We start from the raw sequence: 18,261 nt of genomic DNA on the forward strand, positions 1-18,261 counted from the left end.
TGTCCCATTTTTTGAGAAGAGGGATCTGGGTGTGAAAGAAAGGAAAGACAATAGCGTAGAGTGGAAAGATCATGTTTTACTTCCATATCGGGTAACTATGGATGGTGTAGGTTAGCACTGAGAAAGATGATAGAAAGGATAAAATCAAATATAAATGAGAAATATGTACTAAAAAGGGTGGAAGTAACAGCAGTGAAAGAAAAGAAAGCAGTGGTGTCAGGAGGAAAAGAGGGCATAAAAGACCTTAAGGAAAGGAAACAGCAAACAAAAAATCAGGACGTATTATATATTTTTGGTATCTGTTTTCTGCTCGGAAGCTTCTACCAAATAAAAGGCTCTATAATAGTGATAGATTTGTAGTCTCTAGTGTCATTGCCCTCACTTCCCCCCAAAGCCATCTGGAGGCTGTCTGTAGACAGCCCATTGAAAAGTATGAATTGCAGCAAAGAAATTCTGCCTGGCAGAAAGACGGGTTGGTAATCAATTCCCTTCCTGCCAGGCAAGGCTGCTTTGCTCCCTTCGCATTTGCTGTCTGGTATCCTGTCTGCAAAATGCCGTCAGAGATGGTACCCGGGGAGGAGCACAATGATACCAGGGATTACAAATCAATCATTCCCATTGTTGCTGGACCCTGCCGTTGAACATTGAAGACAGACAACACGTCTTTCATTCGATAATTTAGTTGTTTGTAAGGATGAACAAAAAATTGGGTGGCTTTTCAAGATTCACTGCTGTCTCCAGGCCAGTGGTGCCCAGGGGGTTGATGTCCAGCTGCAGAGAGCATTAGTGGTGGTGGTGCAGCTGGGCTGCCCAGCGCGTGTTCTTGGGGGGGAGTGGTGGGACAGGCATCCTCCTGTGCGACTGCAGAACTCGTTCTTTTCAAAATCTGTGTCTTCCTATGTTTCCTCTCCTTTTAGTGTATCTGAGGAGTTGGGCAGACAGCTTTTTGAGGAGAAACGTGTACTGTCTGCTTAGAAGTATGAACAGAAAATGCTGGGACCTGCTCGTAATGAGGAAGGGCAGTACTGGAGGTTTTGCAGCAGTAGTATCCTCAGACAACAGAGCAAGGTTGTGGGAGCTGGAGGAAACAGCCCCAAACTGAAAACCCAGAGAACAGCTTTGGGGCAAAGTGCCAGAGCACTCATAGCAAAGAGGCAGCACGTTCCTGAGTGTGAGCTCTTCCCTCCTCTTGAAGCCAAGGTGCCAGGCAAGGGCCTTCAGCATCTGAGGAGGAGGAGGAGGTTAAGGTATGGGGTAGGAGCGCTGTCTTGCACCCTGCTATGGCGCTCTGAGGTGGGATACGGGCGTTTAGCAGATGCCGTAGCTGCACCGTACATGTTGACCTGGCCCAAGCAGAGAGGGTGCGGGGAAGTGCAGCCACGTGTCACAGCGGCAGGCTGCAGGTGCCAGGGTTGGCAAGTCCCACTGCCACACAACTCGGGCAAGGCCCTCTCAGCGCTACTGCTATGGATACAAAAGGAATAAATAAAAATGTAACAGAGGAATTACTAAAACTGTCCCTTGATAACTAAATGGTGGATCATAAATTGGAGTGTCTATGCAAATGAAGTAAATAATTAAAAACTCCAAGAACAGCACTGACTAGGTGGTTGATGGCTGGCAATTATAAAAGCTGAATTTTTAATATGCATACATCTAAGGAGCCAGTAAAAATTAGCTCCCAGACTAATGGACTTGCCTTTCTTCCAAGGCAGAATTTTAATGAGAGCATTATTTATAGCAGAGCCCAAGAACGAGCATTTTCTTGCTTAGTCTCATTTCTTCTTTGCTGACACTTTATTCATTAACCTCTGAACTTCTTTAGAGAAGAATAATATTCTACACAGTGGAGGGCAAAGATCACCTTGACCCCCTGAAATTAGTCATGGGTCATATATTGTTAAGAGAGTTACTTCTTTTAACAAATAATGTTTATAAAACCCCGCTGGTGATATGTCCTCAATTCATGCTGGTTTCTGAGTCATTTATTTGCAGTTTAGTTCACTGAAGAGAAAATGAACATAACGTGATATCTCATAGTGCAATGCTTCTTGTGCCATCTTGTCTTGTACAGTGGGTAGATATACATCCCGATGAGACCTGGAAGGGTATTCTGGCCATATATTCTTACCATGGATAGGAGGTGCTCCTCGTGTGGCTTGAAGACATGCAAGGGCATGAATTTATTTTTGAGCTCAGACACTAGCTCTGCCATGTCATTGCAGTGACCCTGCTGTACAGCAGCACAGCTCGCACAAAGGGCAGAGCCCTGCCACATCAGGGATCGCAAACCCTGGGCCAGCCTGTGCTGGCTGGAGGGGGAGCCAAGGGCATCCTGCTTCCTGCTAATTCCCTGCAGGGAGTCAGGTTGAGAAGGACACAAGTCTGGCGGAGCTAGCTGCAAACAAAACCAAAGTGCTTTGGTTGAGATTTTAAAATTTTATTTGAAAATTTGCAGAAATGGAATGCAAGTTTATAAGTCATTTGCATTTAAAGTGCTTCATGTGTTTCCTTTTGAGCTTCTTTTTGTTAAAGGCATATTTTTTTCCAATTTAAGAAAAAAATCCTTACCTGTCTGTCTTTCAGTAATCAGGAAAGATCTGGCTTATATTGAAAAATTACAAAACCAATAAAATTGGTGAAAGAGCTCTACTTCTCAGATCTAGGAATAACTACTTATACTGTCCCTAGTGATGAAGGAGACAGGAAAGGAGAATGAGCAAAAAAGAAAACAGTGTTTTATATTTTTGGGGGGTTTATAATCAAATCACTCTGAAAGAATTTTTTTCAAAAAAAAAGTAAAATGGCATTTCTCATTTAAAAAAAAATATAATGGTATCGTCTTGAAAAGACAAACTTTTAGTTGTATTTCATTTTTTACTAATCGAAATCATGTCGTTGAAAATTTTGACCTGCAAAACATACATAGTAGGCCAAGAGTCATGCTGAGTGCTCACTGTATCTCAGAAATAGAATGTAATTTTGTTTTGCACTGCTCTGCTTAAACACAGTGTCAGGATTCCTCCCACAGCTTTCAGCCATGTATGCCAGCATACTTCCTTTTCTCCATGTTGTAAAATGGGCACTAATTCCATTCTCATTGGAGAGTAAGACTTCAACAGAAGCTCAGTCTGTTCCAGGGTGTAAAATGCTGGGTAAATAGTACTTTTTATTTATGACAGTTCTTATAACAATGTTCTTGAAATTTAAATGTTCAAATGATTGAACACTGAGAAGATCACTACATAAGAAGTAGTATTTAATTTGGTAGATGCATGAATGTTGTTATGGAGCAGAATTGTTGATGTGCATGTCTAATGCAGATAATATTTTTTTGGAATTAATTTTTAAAACTCTTTGCTTTTTGACAGTAATATCTGCTTTCTAAGATATGTCTATATATCTTAGGAAGTTATCAGGTCTGTGTCTGACTCAGGTGCTCTTTCATCTTGCTGAGTGCACATGACAACACTCAGAGACATAGAAGGGAGTTTGGGAATGTTATTAACTTTCCATCACTGGAGCTGCAGGAGGTTTGAGACACCAAGGCCAAGACTTGAGCAGGATACAAAAGTGAATGGACATTTGTATGCATAATGAGACCATAAAATGTGTCAAATGTAAAATGTATTTCATATATTTTTAATATGTATAGCAAGTTTAGACTTCAGAACATGAAATAATATTTCTGGACAGCATAACCACCTGTTCCATAAGAGGATCTTCCTCAGATGTAGCTAGTTTTGTGTGCAGCTGGATTGGAAAACTGGAGCAGGTATACCGGGGGCACAGCACTTCCCATGGTCTGGGAAGTTTCAGCTGGGGTAGAAAGCACTGTCTCTTATCCAGTGTTAGTATGTAGTGTGGAGGTGACCTGGAAAATGACTGTGAACTCTCAGCTGCGAACTGGTGGCTCAAGTATTGTCTTGGTCATTTCACTTTCCTTTGCTGTCAGTTTACTGTCTGTATGGAGTGCATCAGCACTGTCGACTTCCCATTTTAGGCAAACATCCACTGGGCAAAACCAGCCAACGCAGCATTGCAGCACCATAGTAAATGACTGAATGAAATGAACTTCTGAAGTACTCCTCCGTTCTTTCCTTCCCTGTCCTAGTCCTGTTGCTGTAGCTCAGAGCTCAATGGTGTAACTGTATGCATACTGTGTCTGAACACAAAACTTCTCCACTAAGCCTACTAGACGTGCCCTAGTTTGCATTTATTTTCCAGTCTTTCTTCGCTGCTCTTGGCTTTGCAGGTATTTCCTGAAAATGTACTCATTTCACTCCTTACACAAAGTTCCACTGAAATTCAAGCTTCCATAGGCTCTGTGAAAATCCTGGCCATTTTATCTAATGAAGAATAAGTAAGAAAATGTCAACATTTTTCATTACAGTTAATAGACAGCTTTAGAAACTAAACTTTGTAGGTGCTCCCTTCTATGTATGGTTAGTTCAAATTCTTGTGGTTTTCTCAGGTCCAGATATTCACCCAGAAATGAAAGCAGCTCCCACAGTCATTATTAGTCTATGGAGAAACCCCATGCCTTTGCACACAGCTCACAGTGGGAACACGCTATAAATCCAGCTTCAGCGCCTGCCAGCTGTCTGAGCAGTCCCTTCAACAGCTTTGTATCCTGTGCCTCGATTCTTCATTACCTGCAGGCTCACAAGTGTTAGGTGCTCCTGCTTTATAAGGGTTTGTCCCCTAGCCCAAATTCATCCCCTGGCCTAGCTCAACCTCTATGCAGACTTGCTGTATCAGCAATAGCATGCACAGGTTTTACTGGACACACCCTATTCTCCAAGACCACCTCCAGGGGACCTTTCAAAAAGGAGCTGGGAAGGGATCGCCTGACAGATCTCTGCCCCACCATGGCTCTGTGCTGTACCCAGATGTGGCTTCTGTATTAAGTCCTTTCAGCCACCAGTCAGTCAAGACATTGGGTGAAAGCTACTCTGCTCCCATTTGAACTGGGGGCTTTTCTAGTTGTCTCTTGTATTTTATTTCCACTGTGATTATTACATTTTTATTCATTCTGTCTTGAAACACTTATTGCCTGTTGTAATCGCATGTCCTTTTTTTCTTCTATGAGGACTTCATTTACTTAGAAATACCAAATGTATTACAGAATAAGTAAAAGTAGAAAGCTTTTATTTTACCTTCAGCCAGCTGAGGGCCTGGCAGCCACAGGGTCCAAAACATTGGGAATATGAGGAAAGAAAACATAATGGCCAAGAAAAATAAAGAAGTGACCTATATTGTAACATGCTGCAATTGGAAACAATTCATATTTCCCCTGCTGTCAATGTGTAAGCATTCAACAACAAATCAATACTGCCCAATGGTGAGTGGTTCTCTTTCTTCATTTCAATCTGTGCAGCTCATTGTGGCGGAAGGAGCGCAGCAGTGTCTGGAAAAGGGAATGATTTTTACCAGGATTGTGTTGCAGGTGCCCCACCCTCTTTCCAAAAACAAATTCATGGGGCCTTTGAGGCTTTAACAAGAGGCAGAACACAGACAATTTTTTCTCCCCTGCTGCTTTGTGCTCCTCCCTGGCTGCTCCTCCCATCATCTTGCTGAAGGCTTTGTTCTTCTCTTGTTTGCTTCACACTTTAATTTCCAGGGGCTTTGCCTTAATGCTGTGGCTTCTCAGCATAGGAGGGTTACCTACCATTCCCAGGGCAGAGGAGGTAGGAACAGAAAAAGTCCTAATATCAGCTTCTGAGTGACAATAGTCTGTATTAGAAACCTAACTATTCAATCACTGTATTGAACAAGGGCAGATTTTCATCAAAAGAAGCTCCTGGAGGGGTTACATCCTTTGAAGGAAATACATTAATTAAAGCACTCTACAAAATAGTGGGTGAAGAAATGCATAACATTTCATCTAGATTTTGTGCTACTCTGAGCACTTTTTTGACCTTCATCTGCAAGTGGTAAATGAAAATGCGGTTTTGAAAGCCTTTGTACATACTGGTAACACAACTTGATTGTTTCCTCTGCAGTTCTTCCTAGGACAAAAAAAGCAGCGAAAATATGATGCTGTTACCATATTTGCAGCTGAAGCTGTTTAGAGCCCAGGCAGACTAACATTAACAAATGATGATAATTAGGCTTGATTTGCATATTAAAATTGTCTTAATTAAACACTGATTCTGTAAACGTTTAAAGGCTGTAATCGATCTTTTGCAGGCTCTCCTGGTTATTTATATGATCTAATAAAGGCTAGAGGCTTTGTTAATGAGACCTCTATTTCCTAACTTGTATGTGTCAATGAGATTATTTCACCGACAATTACAGAGCAGACTGCCATTAATAACTCACAAAACTCGAATGCTGGAATTCTTTTGTCTGAGGCTACATACATTCCTAATGGGAACCTGCTGTTTACATTTTCTTTCTGCTCAGATAGGGGCCCATGTCACAACCCTTACTAGGGAAAAATCCCAGGAAAGATATTTCATGGGGAGTTTTTGCCAATGTAAAACCAAGCTTGCGGTGTACTGTGAGCTGTTTGAATAATGGATCTAATATTTATACAGCGTTGAGCTTAGTCATAATGCATTTGGTCCCAGATCTAATCCTGGCAACTCTTGGCAGTTAGGCTGAACTTTGTAAGAAACTTTCTTTAATTTAACAGGTAATATAATAATTGTATAATTTTACAAGAGGTCTCTGAAAAGGCTTCCAGGAGTTTTACTTTTCTTCAGTATCTCTATGATCTTGTGCTGTGATGTGAGCATCTTAGGAAAATGGTGCTAAAACAGATGAAGAGCTCTTGCTTCTCAGATGCTAAATGTTTTTATCCCCCCTGCCCCCAAAAACCTTGTCAGCACCAGACAAAAACATTTTGGGGAAAGTGTTCACATTGCTTTGGAATAATTTTTTTCAATATTTTTATTATTTGGCTTATCTTCTTGCACATGAATGACTATGTATGTATGTATTTATGACATTTGTTTTGTTGCAGGATATTCCCAGTAAAGATTTTCTGGTTTCAGCCCTCTACATGTGCTTCTTTGAAGATGACATAATTAGTTGCATACTCTGTAGTCCTGTAAGTCCAGTCACAAGATACAGTGCCAAGACTGATAGATTGAAAAATATATTTATTCCTATCTCATTTAAGTCATTAAGTTTATGGGGAAATTTTAATAAGCTTAAAAAAGCTAAACGACCAGAGTGTATATTTAATGGCTAAAATAGTTTTTCTGTGAAATGATCAATAATCTCTATAAAACAGGTGAGACACTGAAAATTGGTGTTTTGCCTAATTCCTTTCCCACTGAGACTGAATACGGGTTTCTACTGGGAGCAGTGCTGTGGAGAAAGAGTAATATTGGTAATCTTTAGACTGAGATTCAGCAACGTACTTCCAATGGGAACGTTTTGTATGACAAAAGTCAAAAGGATGTATTTACATGTCTTTTGGCCTGAGTGTAAGCATATTTATTGGCATAGATAATATTATATGCAGTGAATCTTGACATCAGGTGGAAGTTTTTTTGCTAGTGAAGGCATGACCATGTGTCCTCATTCTGTGAGTAAAACTGGAAATAATGTCGTTAGCTTCAGTAGGCCCCAGATCTGTTTCATTTTGCGATACGTCCTTGTGGTAGTGTAAGGCAATGACGAAAAGGATGATGCCTTTTCACACAATATCTCTATTTCAGCTAAACAAGAGGCCAAAAATATGCAAGGCCCATAACATGTAAAGCATGCAAGTGTATGAGACGGAGTTTGCCTGTTCCTAAATGGAATGGAAGTTAACCATCATATTATTGAGATACTGAGAGAGTAATTAAGCATTTGTGCTTTGAATGCTAAATAAAACTTACATGTCCAGCAGACTTACTAAAAAAATATAACTATTTCCATTGCTACCCAGATCTTCCTGCTTTACTTTCTCTTTTCTCTAGAAAATCTCACTTTTGAAAATACATGAATTTGATTTTGAATACTTGCAAAATTCTGAATTTGAAATTGCAGAAGATTAGGAAAAGTTTTGATAGGCATTTACAATCCTTTTTTCTCCTTTCACTCAGAATATGTAGACAGTGTATGCAGGATCTGGTGTATAGAATCTATGCAAAATATGTTTGTAAGAGCTGATTTCAACATTTTCTCCTCTTCCTCCTTCTGCCTCTTTTGGGGCAGACCCTCGCCAGGTTGCTGATGGGCTGCAGGTTGGCCGCGGGTTGGGTATGCAGAAGGCTGCAAGGAGACCTTATTGCAGCCTTTCAGGACTTAAAGGGGGCCTATAGGAAGGATGGGGACAATCTTTTTAGCAAGGCCTGTTGTGACAGGACAAGGAGTAATGGTTTTAAACTAAAGAAGAATAGATTTAGAGTAGATATAAGGAAGACATTTTTTACAATGAGGGTGGTCAAGCACTGGAACAGGTTGCCCAGAGAGGTAGTGGAGGCCCCATCCCTAGAAACATTCAAGGTCAGGTTGGATGGGGCTCGAGTTAAAGCTGTCCCTGCTCACTGCAGGGGGGTTGGGCTAGAAGATCTCTAAAGGTCCTTTCCAACCCAAAGCATTCTATGGTTCTATGATTCCAATGGTGATTCTTTTTTTCCAAATTTTGAAATCTAAGGACTTCTTAAAATGAAAATGTCCATTTTTCTTTTTTTCTTTTTTTTTTTTTTTTTTTAGTTTCAGTAACTTCTTTTTTGAATGAATACCTTCTTCAGTGTTTAGAGCTATATAGTCTGGATTCTCTTCTCTGACCTCGGTCCCTCAGGTCAACAATACTTTTATTCCCAAAGTGGCAGTAGTTAGGAAAACCTGATCATGGTAAGCAAGTGATGTGCTTTCCACTTCTGATCAGATCCTAGTTTCTTTGCCAAGACCCCTACTTTGAGAACTAGTCAATCCCTTCCTGTTGGTTAATGGAGAAAACAGAGATCAAAGAAGAACCTGACTTCAAGAGTGCTATTCAGCAGTTGTAGGTTAACAAATGAGACCTGCAGACATGTTCTGTTAAAGTTTGCCCATTTTTGTTTTTCTCATTTTGGTATTTTTCTCTGTGCATCTGCCATTTTAAATTTGGATGAGATGCGTTTGATGCATAATGACTGCCAGAACAAAATTCACAGTGTGAATGCAGGAAATTTGTTTATACCAATAGAAGTAAACATTCTCCAAATGGCTGTCAGACAATTAATAATTTTGATCTTACTGGCTTACTCTCGATTTATACTGAATCTTTGAAGGGAAGAAATCCTTCAGCTTTTTGTTTTTTTCTTTTTGTAAAACTTTTTGGCCACCTCATTTGTCTTATTTAATAATCACAGTTGCATACGTACCTGCTTTTGACTCTATACTGTCTTTTTCAGCTAAAAACACTTAGTTGTTCCTTTCTCTTATTAGGAAAAATAACCAGTGTTCTGGTATGAATTCACATAAGGCTACAGTTTGGCATTTGGGCCAAAATTGAGCTTCAGGTTTTAAGAGCACTAAAATCCTTCAGACTGATACTCAACTTTTCATATTCAGATAGGATCAGAAGATAGTGCATCATGTGGCTTTGCTCAGTTGCTGATTTCTTAGGACTTCTGTTACAGGAGCAGAATTGGATTAGCAGGTGAAGAAACGCAATTCTTGAGTGCAGACATTGAAAACAATGCAGGAGGAGTGGTAGATTCAGATGTAGAAGCCGTGTGTGCAGAAACTGAACTATATACAACTGAACAGCTTCTCATGCCTTTTGTAGTTTTCTTGCAGGCCAGATGCTGTTCACTTCTAAACAAAGGAAGAGTAAAAACTTTCCAAGCATGAAACTTAAATTTCAAACCCTCTACCTTTAAAGGTGGGAAGGAAGAAAGGGTTTCCCATGTAGCCCTCTCACTTTTTCTCATATATAATTAAATTATGTATTCATTGTTTTATTTTGCTTTCATGTAATTTCATTTTCAAATCCAACAGAAATTCTTTTGTATTTCTTTTCTGTGCTTTCACTGCACTCATAACTTTTCCAGTTATATTCCACCAGCAACTTCCACTCATTTATAATTAATCTTTTTGATCTTTTTTACATTAAAGCAATAGAGCTCATAATGTTTAATGTTAGACAGTCCTACTAGGTATCTGTCATTCATACATTACTCTCCTGAAAATGCTTGGTATGTTTTGCAAAGTATTGGAATACCAAGTTAATTTAAAGTAAACGCTAGTTACGATAAAAATGGGCCGCCTAATTCTGTGGGGAAAAGGCTGTATCCTGCACTGAGAAGTCTGCAGTTAATGGGCTTCAGCATACGTGATTTCCCTGCTCTTGCACCACCGATCCTTCCCTCGCTGGAACATTTAAATTCCAGGAGTTACATTGGATAGGAGGAATGCAATTACCAAATTTGGCTTTTTTGGTGCTGACAGGGTGATGTATGTTCACCTGCCTTATGAATCCTTATTAAGATGCAGTAGCTTCTGTTACTGAAGCCATCTGCCAATATCAACCAGGGGAACAATACACAGATCTGCTTTTAGTGAAAGAATTTCAATATCTTTGGGGGACTTTTTTTTTTCTATTTGTTTTCTTTTAAAGGAATGATGGGTCCAGCAAAGAAATTTCTCCCTCCCTCTCCCCAAATGGTCTGTCGTGGCCATGCAGGTGGAACTGTGCTCATGTGTGATATCTCCAAGTAGAGATGACTTTTCTCTCTCTTCACAGAAGCAGGTACAGGAAGGTATCTGCTTGCTATAAAACCTTTTTTCCCCTTATATAGTTAGAAGTTTGACGTCTCTTACATCAAGTTTAGTGAGGAGAGAATCCCACACGGTCATGTCTGTTTAAATACTGCCTGTGGTTACAGGTTTCTGCAGACTGCAGTACGAAAATCCAAGTGTCAGTAGAAGACAAAAAGATAATTCACTTTCATCTTCAGAACAAAGCTGAACAGAGGAGCTTTTTTCAACTTTTTTAATTCATGAAACATTTATCTTAGAGTCAGGTTATATTATGCTGGCAAGAATATAATCTGTCAGCATTTCTACTATAAACTCCTGTTTTTAGTGTTTTTTAGGAGAGCCTTAGAGGTTCACTTTGAACAGACTTAGCATACAAGGTCTTGGCCTAGAAACATACTTTTCCTCCCAATTAAGAAAAATTAATATGACTGCATGTTCAGTGCAAAAGACATATTAATGCTGCATATGGGTGAAAGTTCAGCTGCAGAAAAATGAGATAATTCAGGAGTTTCCCAGAGCAAGGTTACTTTATTTTTTTCCATATTTTTAATAGCAGGTGCTACTAACTCTGAGGTGAAAGGAAGGCTGGTCTGTGATGAAAAGCATGGCATTAGGCTTAGCTGGCAGGCAGAGCTCTATTTCTAGTTTCTCAAGTTTTTAATGTTTCACAGTATGAAAGTTGTTATATAAGTTCATGTAGTTTAAAGAGATTCAAAATTCTCTTTCGCTTCTTTAAGAAGAAGTAGTGAATAAAGTTGTTTAAAAAAAAAAAAAAAAAGCTGTCTGTGAGAGGGAGATCACATAATAGCAAAGAGCCAAACAGCTGATGTACTTCAACTTTGGTGTACATACCTGCCTCTGTGAATCCTTGTGTAATAAGGCACACAAATGACTGTTGCAAGTTAATTTTATTCCCCCAATACAGGATTATAAAACATTTGAGTAATGCCATGGCCTTACCTTTGGTCTAACATCAAGAAAGTCTTCCTCCACCTGATTTTTTCCTGCAGGGTCTATTCCAAGCAAGCAGAACAGAAACAAAGTCCATGCTGAAGGTTTTGTGCTTGAACTTCTGGACCAGAATCTGTGGTGACAGATAGTAAAATTGTTTTCCAAACTTGTTCACTGCTTACTGTACAGATACTGTATGTTATGTACTCGTAAAAGCCTCTGAGAGAGTAACTGGGAGATGGATGCATTTTTGCCTTGCTTTGAGTGGTGCCCTCTGGATGAGACAGGATGGGGCAGATGGAGAAGAGAGTGGCTCCTGCTGTGTGAGCAGCTGGGCTGGCCTTGCGGGGGACGCACACAGACTTTGTGTGATGCACGAAATTGCTGAAGTGAGTTATTACAGGCTGGGCTGAAAGGAGAGACTAAAAGAAAGGAGCCGTCTTGCAGAGGTAGAAGGGGTAGGTGTTTTTAAACTCCTCCAGTTTTTGTTTTCACCTGTCATATCCCATGAAAATGAGTTTTCTCTCTTTTAAAAATTACCTTGTTATAGCTCGTGCTCTAATAAAGCGATCCAAATCCCTTTTGATGTTTCCAGTGCACCTACTTCAAGGCAAAAATGTAGGCAATTCCCTTGCAGCATGGAATGACTTCAGAGCCCACAGTTCTGCTGGATATGTGTGGTGGTTTGACCCTGGCTGGACACCAAGTGCCCACCAAAGCTGCTCTATCACCCCCCTTCTCAACTTGGACAGGGGAGAGAAAATATAATGAAAAAGCTCATGGGTCGAGATAAGGATAGGGAGATCACTCAGCAATTACCATCATGGGCAAAACAGACTTGACTTGGGGAAAATCAGTTTAATTTATTGCCAATCAAAACTGAGTAGGGTAATCAGAAATCAAAAACAAATCTTAAACCACCTTCCCCCCACCCCTCCCTTCTTCCCGGGCTCAACTTCACTCCCAATTTCCTCTACCTCCTCCCCCCGAGTGGCGCAGGGGGACGTAGAATGGGGATTGCCGTCAGTTCATCACGCGTTGTCTCTGCTGCTCCTTCCTCCTCAGGGGAGGACTCCTCACACTCTTGCCCTGCTCCAGCATGGGGTCCTTCCCACAGTAGACAGTCCTCCATGAACTTCTCCAATGTGGGTCCTTCCCATGGGCTACAGTTCTTCACGAACTGCTCCAGCGTGGGTCCCTTCTGTGGGGTGCCATCCCTCAGGAGCAGACTGCTCCAGCGTGGGTCCCCCACGGGGTCACAAGTCCTGCCAGCAAACCTGCTCCAGCGTGGGCTCCTCTCTCTCCACAGGTCCCACAGGTCCTGCCAGGAGCCTCCTCCAGCGTGGGCTTCCCATGGGGTCACAGCCTCCTTCGGTCACATCCACCTGCTCCAGTGTGGGGTCCTCCCCGGGCTGCAGGTGGATATCTGCTCCCCCGTGGACCTCCATGGGCTGCAGGGGCACAGCCTGCCTCACCATGGTCTTCACCACGGGCTGCAGGGGAATCTCTGCTCCGGTGCCTGGAGCACCTCCTCCCCCTCCTCCTTCACTCACTGACCTTGGTATCTGCAGAGTCGTTCCTCTCACATATTCTCACTCCTCACTCCAGCGGCAGTTTGTGTCCTGTTGGTTTGGTTTGGGTTTTTTTTCCTCCTTCTTAAATATGTTATCACAGAGGCACTACCACTGTTGTGATTGGCTCAGCCTTGGCCAGTGGCGGGTCCGTCGTGGAGCTTGCTGGCATTGGCTCTATGGGACATGGGGGAAGCTTCTAGCAGCTTCTCACAGAAGCCACCCCTGTAGCCCCCCCACTACCAAAACCTTGCAGCGCAAACCCAATACAATATGTCACACATTTCCTTCAGAGCTTGCTAGTGCTTTGCTGATGCAAAGCGCAGGTAGACCAAGCAGACAGACCGTGTCATGAATAAGGCAAGGATTTGAACAGGAGTCATGCTTTAATTTTGCACTTTGCTGTAAAAAGGGAAGCCCTTGGCCATATTCAGCAAGGGAGATTGAGAGAAAGGTTAGACTTTCCCCAGTGAGTCAATAGCCAGTAATCATGGTACACTTAGCATGACACTTGTTTTAGGAGAAGTTCAAGTCTAGTGAAGTGAGCTTCCTAAGCATTAGATTATTTGACTTTCTGGACAAATTTTACCTATGTAAGATCAGAAGTTTCATTCAAGATACTAGTGGTTTTTTCCCCAAAATAAAACTAAACCTTTCGTGAAAAACTGTTGGGAGGTTCTATTTGTTTTTAATAAAGAGAATGAGATGAACAGTTCCACTGTTGAGTGCTTCATGGTTTGAACACTTTTCTTAGTTCACTCCTTGTGAATGAAAATATTTCTGTGAGTTAATTTCTAAATGAACCAAGAAATTACAAATAAATCTCTTATCTGAACACTGTTTAGATAAATCTCATACTCTGATATTGTTATCTAAAAGCTTGTATCAAACCAAACTAATAAAGATAATTACGTATTGCACCTAGTATATTACACTCAGCTTGATCTAATGGATATATTATCTTGATTTTTGAACTTGGCAAAGTAAGTTTGTTCATGTCAGATTTTCATATACAGCAGGGCATTCAAAATCCAGAAAAACAATCAAAACAGCAGAGTTTAAAAAACATGAGTACTTTTTCAATGACACTCAACAGTTTTTGGCCGTGTGTTTTCTCCAGAGGTGCTTGTTAGGTTTGGGGGTTTTTTTTGTTGTTTCTCCTAAACTGGTGATTAAAATAAGTATAGGAAGATTCAACTGCTGTGTTACATAGTTAATGGTTGAACTTAATTCTACAAATGCAAAGAAGCTCTAGTATATAAATTATGATTGTCCTCAGCCTGTCTTGTCTTGCCCTGGTATTTGTGTATCTATATGTACACACTAGGGAGGATTTACAGCAGAATTTTACTATTTATTCCAAAATCTTGGGCTTTTATCACACAAAAGCAAAAACAAAAAATAATTTGAATTTAGGTTCTTTGTTTAACTACTTTTGCAGCAGGATTATTGTTCACAGATCCACAGTTCCAAAGGTCAAGCTGCTTTTCTACAGTACTGGATTGCATTTAAAAAAAAGAAATGTCTTTTAGATAGCTCCAGTCCAAGGCAGGCAATTAATATTTGTGCTCAGTGGAAGCTGAGAGGTTGATAGGCTCCATAACATAATGCCATGGTGTTTCTAACTCCTGATTCTAATGTTAATTTCCAGGTTTCAAAATGGAAAATTATACGTGGGTGTGCATGTGTGAATAATATTTTTTTTTAAAAAAGCCAACAATGCAGAACACTTCATATTTTGTTTTCTTTGAACGTTGCTATTATCTGTGTATTTTCCACAGAGGAAGAATGTATGGTTATTAATGTAATTGGGCAGTAGCTGAAGGAATGAATAGAACTGACATTTCCTCCATTAATATTTCAATCAAGACCTGATGACTCAGTTAACAATAATAATGTATTCTCCATAATTTACTGCCCTTTTTACTGCTAGGGTGTCATATGGAAGGAGACTGGATGGACCCCATGGGTTAAATGTGGAAAAAATGGGCCTTTTTACGGCTGCAGAGTTCTGCTCTGATGTTTTGTTGTTTCTCCTACTCTCAATTTGTGATAATGTTGTCTCTGTCAGCAGGGTAATGGTCAGTGGGACCTTGAAGGTAACAGCAAAAGAGTGTAATTTTCCCTGACAACTCCCCTAACATTAAGACAAATTCCTCTTTTTTCTTCTGCTCTTTTCCTCATGATACAAGTCCCAGATGTTTGCTCCTGCTCATCTTGAACCTTAAAGAAATTCAGTTAAATGGCAGGTGCATACAGCTAGTTCCTGGATGACAAGAAGCTGTTAGCAAGCCAAGGACCAATTTGCAAGGCACGCCAGTGAAATTCTTCTGAAGAAGAGATGTTCCAAACTTCTTTCCAAGGGAGATTAAGCCTGGGACTTGGACATCCTGTTCACACCTGGTTCAGTTCCACATTGAATGAAGCAGGGGTCCTGGTGGTGTTATAGTAGATTATTTTATAATTAAAGTCTGAAAAGCAGAATGCATGTGCAAAAGGTGTATCATTAACTTACTGCTGAGCTCTTGATGCTGAAAGCTCTGGTGCTACCTTAACATGTGCTCTGATCCAGAGAATATTTATTACTGTTGGATTTTGCTGGAATATTACAGTTAAATAGTAAGCTTTCCAGTTTTATTTTTATGGCATCTATGTCTGCAAAACTCAGATTTCCTGGTGTTGGTAAAGGAAACACTAGCTGTGCATTGAATAAAAATAAATTGGCACTTTGGAAATTAAGTTTCAGCAATAGTATTGAGAAACACTTTACAGAACCATCGCCTTTGTCTAGCTTTTATTATTATTATTATTATTATTATTATTATTATTACTATTATTTAAATCCTTTTCAGGTGGTTTATACTGAATTGACTTATGGAAGGGAAATCAGAAACTTCACATTCATTTTGTGGCATGGCATCCATGTGGTTTTCTGGGTTTTTTTGTTTTGTGATAGCATGCTTTTCCTGCATTTGTGGAAAGGTTACTGTGTATATATTGGTATTTGAGAGTGTCTGAGGGTAAATACTATGCCCTGCTGAGCAACAGCAGTTATTTTACAAAAGCTATTTTTTGCATGCAAAACATGTACCAACATTTGGGTTGTTACCATGGACTGGGTACAATTGATATTGCTGCTAGGCCACAAGGTAGATTTTATGTCCTTGCATTTTTTTCTTGCTAGACTGCTCATATCTGTTTGGTTATCTTTGTCTCCTATTATGTCATCTTTATCAGGTTTAATTTGTCTGTCAATATCTTGGGAATTTTGTGTAATCACATTTCTGTTCCAACAGTGAATTTATAATTGGATAATAATTATTTAAATTTTCTTTTTATGAGGATTTATTGATTCATATTTTATTATTTAGAAATGATGTAAATATGCAAGTTTTTTGGGTGGGCTTTTTTCAGCACTTTTTGCTTCTGTGAGTCTCTTGAAAACTGTGGAGGAATCAAGAACTGCACTCTGGCAATATTTTTATGGATGGTGTGCTTGCTTTTTAAAGATAGTGGATTGCTTTTAATAGTCCAGAGCCTTTTTTTCTTGTTATGTTCATATTGCAATCCTTCCATGGGAATACTATTAATTTCCTAGTTTGATCTCAATAGTATATGTGGCATTGAAGCAGACACTACTTCAAGACAGAAAGGTAAATGAAAAATACAAGAAGATACAAAATGGCGCTTGCCAAAGTAGCCTTCTGCCTTTTTTTGGTGACATTTTTTAAACAAAAGGAATTCTGTGAAGCATTAAATGCTGGACTTCAGAAATTTATATTCTAATGCCATATGAACAAGACTAGAAAGAGCCTCCTTGGTCTCCAAGTTCAGGGAAGAGATCACATGCAGGAGAAGGTCACTTATTTCCAGACTTTTCAGGCAGCTCCTTACAATTAACGAGAATTTTTTATCCCTACTACTTGGAGTGTAGGGGAGTTCTCATATCTTACTGTTTGAGAACCATCTTCTAATTTCCAGTGGAAATTTATCTCCAGATAATGAATACCCATATGTTCCTGCATCAACACTGCTCTTCAGCTTCAATAGCTCTTTTCCCTCTTTGCTCTTAATGCCTGAGATATTTACAACAGCAATCTAATCCCCTTTAACTGCTGTTTTGTTGGACTGAGTTCTCCTAAATGGTTCAGAGATGTAATATGAACTACAGGGTATTATCGAGTAGTGTCCCTCCAGAATTACTTTGTGGTCAAACCTCATTAACTACTTTCCTGAAAGGACTTGTTGTAAACAGTGAGAATATACTGATAAAGCATGCTACTGATAAAAATGTAGGTGGTTTTGTCAGTGAAAAAGAGAATTCAAATATCTTACATCAGAGGAGGACTGGTGGTTCTTTTGGCTTTTTTTTTTTTTTTTTGCAAAATGAGGAAATAAAAACGGAATTAAGCTGATGGTAGAAACTCTGAAAGCATGAGAGAGGTATAATTAACCTATGTTACCCCTGCTCCCAAGAGATTGATTCAAGCTGGAATAAGTACAATGAAGGACTACTAGGATGAGTAGAGGAATTTCAGATCTTGGTTTGGGTTTTTTTCTTCTCTCCAGAAGAATGGAACAAATTGTCTTTCAATTCCAGTGTCAATAAAATGTTTCCTTAGAGTGAAAATTTGTTCTTCAGGATATGACTATACTGTTCGAAGCTGGGTTTCACTTTTCATAGAAAGTATTTTTGTTAATGTTACCCATGAAACTAGTGATTTTTATGAAAACAGAGAAGTGCATCTATTTTTAATACCTCTGTCTTCCCATCTTGAAGGCTTTGGGTTTTTTAGTAGGAGATACTGTGGTTGGATGCCTCCTGTGCTGGGAGAACAAGTCAGATATCAGTGATGACATCTGACATATGTTACTGCACTATGTAAGTCACTTACGGCCTAGTGCGGAAGGTGGCAAAAGATAATTAATTTTGATTTCATGCTTGTGATTCCTTAAGGAAGACTTTAATGATGGGTGTGGAATATTGAGAGACGTGTACTGAATCACTGCCTAAGAGCAATAGCTCAGTCTTTTGGAAGCAGTGACT

At 39.9% G+C, this 18,261-nt stretch overlaps 1 protein-coding gene across 1 annotated transcript in view; it reads left to right on the forward strand.

Moving 5' to 3' along the window:
* Positions 1-18,261, forward strand: part of SPAG16 (sperm associated antigen 16) — a 432,336-nt gene that overhangs the window by 286,403 nt on the left and 127,672 nt on the right.

The sequence above is a fragment of the Pelecanus crispus genome, chromosome 5 (genome assembly GCF_030463565.1).
Source record: "Pelecanus crispus isolate bPelCri1 chromosome 5, bPelCri1.pri, whole genome shotgun sequence".
NCBI classification, from domain to species: Eukaryota; Metazoa; Chordata; class Aves; order Pelecaniformes; family Pelecanidae; genus Pelecanus; species Pelecanus crispus.